The sequence below is a fragment of the Phalaenopsis equestris genome, unplaced genomic scaffold (assembly GCF_001263595.1).
Source record: "Phalaenopsis equestris unplaced genomic scaffold, ASM126359v1 Scaffold000379, whole genome shotgun sequence".
Taxonomy (NCBI): Eukaryota; Viridiplantae; Streptophyta; class Magnoliopsida; order Asparagales; family Orchidaceae; genus Phalaenopsis; species Phalaenopsis equestris.
In genome coordinates this window covers 116,196-122,720 of record NW_018164821.1, presented here as the reverse complement: position 1 = coordinate 122,720, position 6,525 = coordinate 116,196, and positions in this window count along the sequence as shown.

The following is a 6,525-nucleotide window of genomic DNA, read 5'->3' as shown; positions in this document are numbered from 1 at the left end:
AAATTACCCTTATTTCGAAAGTTAATCAATTACAATATTTGATGCCCCGACCAACACTTTCCGAATGTTTAGCAAGGTGGTCTATGATTTTGTTGCAATTTGACATAACTTTTGTTCACCTCTGCACTATCAAGGGATAGATTTTAGTAGATTTTCTTGCAGTGCACCCATTTCCAAGTGGGTCCCTGCTCAACGATGAATTTTCAGATGAGCATATACTACAAGTAGAATCGTCTTGTGCCAGACATTGGGAAGTGTACTTTGATGGAGTTTCTTCAGCCAAAAATGACAAAGGATCAGAAACAGTTATACCGGGCAAATCCAGAATTGATCTGGTTTTCATCACACCAGATAAGGGTATGTTGAGATTCTCGTACCACCTGACATAGCTATGTACAAACAATGAAGCAAAATATGAAGCTTTGATCACCGGGTTGGAATTGGCAATCTCAATGGATATAACAGATATTGCCATCTGTGGTGACTCACAACTCATTATCCAATAAGTTACCGAACAATACAAAATTTTGAAACCAAGACTAGCAGAATACCACCAGTATATAATGAAGCTGTTAGAGCAGATTCCCAATGTGACTCTATACCTGATTCCTCAAGGTGACAACGCCCATGCCGACACTCTAGCAAAACTTGCCAAGGAACTGACATGTCCACTGGAGGATTCCATTGACATTACAGTACAAGGGCGACAAGTTTTATCTCGGATGGACCTCGATAACATACTCAAATTTGAAAAAGAAGAAAGAATGATGAGCGCAGATGCTGACATCAAAGAAGATTGGCGTAAGCCATTAATAAAATATTTGCAAACTAGAAAGTTGCCAGAGGATAAGCCTGAAGCATATCACATCACGAGAAGAGCTATGTCATATGCTCTAGTGGGTGATGCCCTCTACAGATTCAGTAGATTGTTCGATTAGATGTGGCTGCAATGTTTGAGCAGAGCTTAAGCACAGAATATCGTCAAAGAAGTACATGTCGGATTGTGTGTGCTCATCAGTCAGGGCCAAATATAAAAATGAAGATTAAGATACTTGTATACTATTGGTCAACGATGATATTCAATTGCATGGATACAACTAGAAGTTGTCACCTTTATCAAGTGCATGGGGTGGTCTTACACCAACCTCCAAATGTGCTACCCCCAACTGTTGCCTTGTGGCCATTTGAGTGTTGGGGCACAAACATGATAGGTTTGATAGACCCTCCATCCTCTAAGGGATATATATTAATTCTTGCCGCTACGGACTACTTCTCCAAGTGAGCAGAGGTAGTGGCATTACAAGAGGTTACAATACAACATGTTATGCAATTTTATAAAAGTCAAATTGTCTACTGTTTAGTGTACCACATAGAGTGATTTCCGACTACGGGACAACCTTCAAGAGCACAAAGATCAAAAAGTTTGTCAAAAGACATGGGATAAACTGGAGGTACTCTACAATTTACTATCCTAGGGAAAACAAACTAGTTGAGGCCTTCAATAAGATGTTCGTGCAAATCTTAAGGAAAATATTGGACAAAAATAAAAGAGATCAAAAATAAAAGAGATTGGCATAATAAGATTGGCATAATAAATTATTAAAGCTTTGTGGGCCTACTAGACATTGTTCAGAACTCCCATTCAATGTACACCCTACGCACTTCTGTACGGGTCTGAGGCTATACCTATATTACCGCTAGAGGTTCAAACACCGTCTCTCAGAGTTGTCGTCGCCAACCAAATTACAACTGAAGAAATTACAAAACTCAGATTTGAAGAATTAGAAAGTCTCGAGGGAAAATGACTAGAAGCACAAAAGCATTTGGAACTTTACCAAGCAAGGACGGAAAAGGCTCATGACAAATTGGTCCGCCCGAGGGCGTTCAAAGTTGGTGACCTCGTTGTTCTCATTCTTCAAAGACCTCTTCAAAGACCTATTCTCGCATACTACAAGATAGGTGAAAATTTTGAACCAATTTGGGAAGGACCATTCATCATAGAGGAAGTTTATTCAGGAGGATCTTAACAGCTGGTAGATTTCTGAGGCAAAAGACCCATGTTGTCTGTCAATGACCACTATTTAAAGACATACTACCCAACGTGATGTTGCTTGAAATCAACCTTTTGAAATTTTGATTGTTCTGGGGTTATTTATTTAGCAAAGTGTCTTTGACTGAGTCCAAAATTTTGTAATAAATTAACCTCAATAAAATGAAAATTTTGGAATTTTTTCACTTTAATTTTCTTCTTTTGTCTCTAATTGTATAAATTAAAACTTGTGTTTAATAATTGCTTTGTTCTTTTTCTTGTTCATGCTGAATTTCAGGGCACTGATATTTTTCTGTCTTCTGGAAAAAAAGATTGAGTTAAAAGCTGATTTTCACCTTTAGAGATGGCTTAAATTTCTTTTTCTTGTTCATGCTGAATTTCAGGGCACTAATATTTTTCTGTCTTCTGGAAAAAAAGATTGAGATAAAAGCTGATTTTCACCTTTAGAGATGGCTTAAATCTAGTACTCGTACTAAATAAAGAAAGGGCAGCTTAGGGTGACATCATAGATTTTGACCTAGACTTCGATCAGGTCAATGTAGACTATGAGGGTCCCCTGATGGAAATAGTCAGCCTTGAATGGAAGGAAGGATTATCGTCACTGTTGAGGATCTGTACTAAAGAAGACTCCTCGTCAATAAGTAAGAAAGTGACATCGCAATAAAATCTGATGGAAGAGATTAGCCATTCACCGTCCATGATAACCACATCAACGAGAAATTTAATCGGTGCTGATGAAGAAAGGGTGCTAGATGCACCACTAAGAAGAACTCAATGCCAAAATGCTAATCGTCACAAGCACAAAGCTTTTCTATGTGAAGAAAAGAGATGATTGAAAGAGTCAGAAAATTTACTCACCCGATCCTTGAGAGGAAAATTTATGATCCTTGCATGAAAGAGACTTCTACTAGTCCACCTGTTACGGAGGACGAGCCCGAGTTTCTTACAGAGCAGATACCACCAACATTACTAGATGAACTTTATAAGGGTTGCCCGATGTGAAACGTCAAAGTTCTTATTCAAGCACCAAGAGGAGGAGCATTCATGGAAGGCCCAATATGCAATGTTCTCCACTTAGATCACTATAGCTCTTTTGAGGAGTTCATAGTTGCTGACACAGGACGCCAGGAGACAGTTTATCTAGACACTAAGTCATATATTCCATTACCTAGAGAGCCAAGTTAGATATGGTATCCTACAGATGTAAAGATGAGAGAGCCGCCTTGACGATCTTAAAGGATCCCCACAACAGAACTGGAAAAGATGAACATAGTTAAGAAGAGAGAATAAAGATGAGAGAGCCGCCTTGACGATCTCAAAGGATCCCCACAACAGAACTGGAAAAGATGAACAGAGTTATAGTTAAGAAGAGAGAATTTGAATTCTACAAGAAAATACAAGGAAAATTTGTCAACATTCTGGAAGACCTGGAGTTGTATGCAGGAGTCTTCTCTGAAAATGATGAAAGAAGAATTCTAGACTACATTTTTGACCTGAGAGACAGAGTTTGAGTTGGACTACTAAGTTTGAGCTGGTCTGCTAATGGAGAGAACTTATTCAGAATCACGAAAGTGGATGTACAGAAATGGCAGGATAACCATCCAATGTGGTTGTTGCTATAATTTCACCAAGGATTGGCAAGGGAACCCCTAGGCATCTTAAGAAACAATGAGGTGGATCCAATGCCTTCTAAAATAAAAAGGATGATAAAAAAAATGGTTAGATGGAGTATGCTACCAGCAGATTGCGTTCTCAACAGTTGTATAATCAATATCTATGATGAAAGAGGTTGTATTCCTCTGTTATAGACCATCATGATTTTGTAAGGCCCTTCTATATGATGACCTTCATGAAAAAAAAATAATATTTTGTTTGGAAAAGAAATCAACGTTATCGGCCTTGTGGAGTTTAGAGGATCTGTTGAGATTCCACTACCGATGGATTCAGTACTTAAATCAACGTTATCGGCCTTGTGGAGTTCAGAGGATCTGTTGAGATTCCACTACCGATGGATTCAGTACTAATTCTTAAAAGAAATGGAGAAGGTTTAGCCAAGCACTGCATTTTGGGGATACAACACCATAGAGTGTCTATGACATTCAGAAGAATGGACAACAACAAAGTACCATTTGGGTTCCGACCGGATCCAGAGTTAGAGGAGCTACGCCCGTATGAGCTATGAGATGGTTGCACCTCTAAGTACACGTAAAAGGAATTCTTGTCCTTAAGTCAGCTTGATCAGGAGCTCATCCCACAGAGGACACATAGATAGTTTTTGTCACTTTTTGTACTAGGTCAGAGCAACATATATGATATGTATTTAGGATATGATGTGTCAGATATGTATTCAACATATGATGTTTCAGATGTGTTCAACATTTAATGTTTCAGATGTGTTCAGCATATGATATTTCAAATGTATTCAGCATGTTGTTTGTTTTGATGCTTCAACATGTATTTAGTCTGCAACACCTGTTTGAAATAGATTAATGAAATTTCTTTCAGAGTTCAACATGTTTATCAAATTGCCCTTTTGTGTGATTGATAAAGAGCCGTGGAACCATTCATTGGTTTTGAATTATAATGAACAAAGAACAATATAATGAAAGTTTGATATTAAAATTTAAATTTGTTTTTAAAAATCAACCAACAAAAATTAAATTTTGAAAATTTGTTTTTAAAAATCAACCGACAAAAATTAAATTTTGAAAATGTACTTTAACAATTAAGTTTGATAAAGACAATAAGAAAAGAAAATGATAAATTTTGTTGAGTTTGTTTCTCTCAAGTTTGAGGTTTTTTACTCTTTGCTTGCGTAGCTCGACTATCCTTGTCTGCACCAATTTCCTCCCAATCCCCACGAAGTTTCACACTCTGCACAAAGTCTCGCAAATTTTTTCCTCACCACTGTAAATCTTCACATGTCAAATATTTATGAGGTTAACATCACAAATTCCCTAATTTTAATGTTGTTCTTGTGGTCAGTACCGAGATTTGATATTTTCCTCTTCATCATTTGGATTGGATATGAGTCCTAGAGCTTTCCTTCCTAGTGCGACCGATATATTTTCCCGCTACCCCTTGGTTTGGATGTGAGTCCCACCATTTTCCTTTCCGAAGTAGCAGATAATTTTCTTGTCATGCCTTTGGTTGGATGTGAGTCTCAGAGCTTTCCTTCATAACGTGACCCATATATTTTCTCGCTACTCCTTGGGTTGGATGTGAGTCCTAGCGCTTTCTTTCCCAACGTAGTGATATATTTTTTATCAACTCTTGAGTTGGATGTGAGTCATTGTACTTTCTTTCTTAATCTGGTCTTTTTGCCACCCTTAGGTTGAATGTAAGTCCTTGAGCTTTCTTCCCTAATGTGACAAAATCTTCGAGATAGGCTTAAGACCACCTTAAATGGAGTAAGTCATCCTATTCTCAAATTTTTGAGATCAGCTTAAGACCACCTTGAATGGAGTAAGGCATCTAATTCTCTACCAAAATCTTTGAGATAGGTTTAAGAACACGTTAATGGAGTAAGGTATCCTATTCTCAAATCTTTGAGATCAGCTTTAGACCACCATAAATGAAGTAAGGCATTTGATTTTCCATCCATATCTTTGAGAGAGGTTTAAGACCACATTAAATGGAGTAAGGCATCCTATTCTCAAATCTTCTAGATTAGTTTAAGACCCCCTTAAATTGAGTAAGGCATCTTATTCTCTACCCATATCTTCAAGAGATCAGTTTAAGATCACCTTAAATGAAGTAAGACATCAGATTCTTTACCTAAACCATCGAGATCGATTTAAAACCACCTTAAGTGGAGTAAGGCATTTGACTCTTTACCCAAATCTTTAGAGAAAGGTTTAAGACCACCTTAAATGGAGTAAGACATCCTATTCTCAAATTTTTAGAGATAGGTTTAAGACCACCTTAAATGGAGTAAGACATCCTATTCTCAAATCTTTGGAGATAGGTTTAAGACCACCTTAAATGGAGTAAGACATCTTATTCTCAATTCTTTGAGATCGGTTTAAGACTACCTTAAATGGAGTAAGACATCTGATTCTCTTTATGGAGTTGATACCTAAATCTCAATTCCCATCTCGGGGTCAGTACCTAAATTCTGATTCCCTCCTTTTGAGCTCGGTACCTAAATTCTTATTCTCTTTTTGGGGCTAAGTACCTAAATTATGATTCCCATCCTTCCAAACCATTGCAATAAAAATCAAAGTTTCCTAACAATCAAATTAAAATTTAATCTTCATCATGCGTGGTCATTTTTGGAATTACTTTCCCTCTAATCCCCAATAAGAGTTCCAAATCCTTAATTTCAATTGAGTGTGCACTTACTAATTCCCCAGCAGAAATAACTGTCACTCAATTCTACTCTTCATTCTAAGTTTGTTGACTTAGAAGTTTGTGTTGATTTTGTTGATCTCATTGATCAACGCCAATACACGTGGTGTGCTTGCCCAACACAC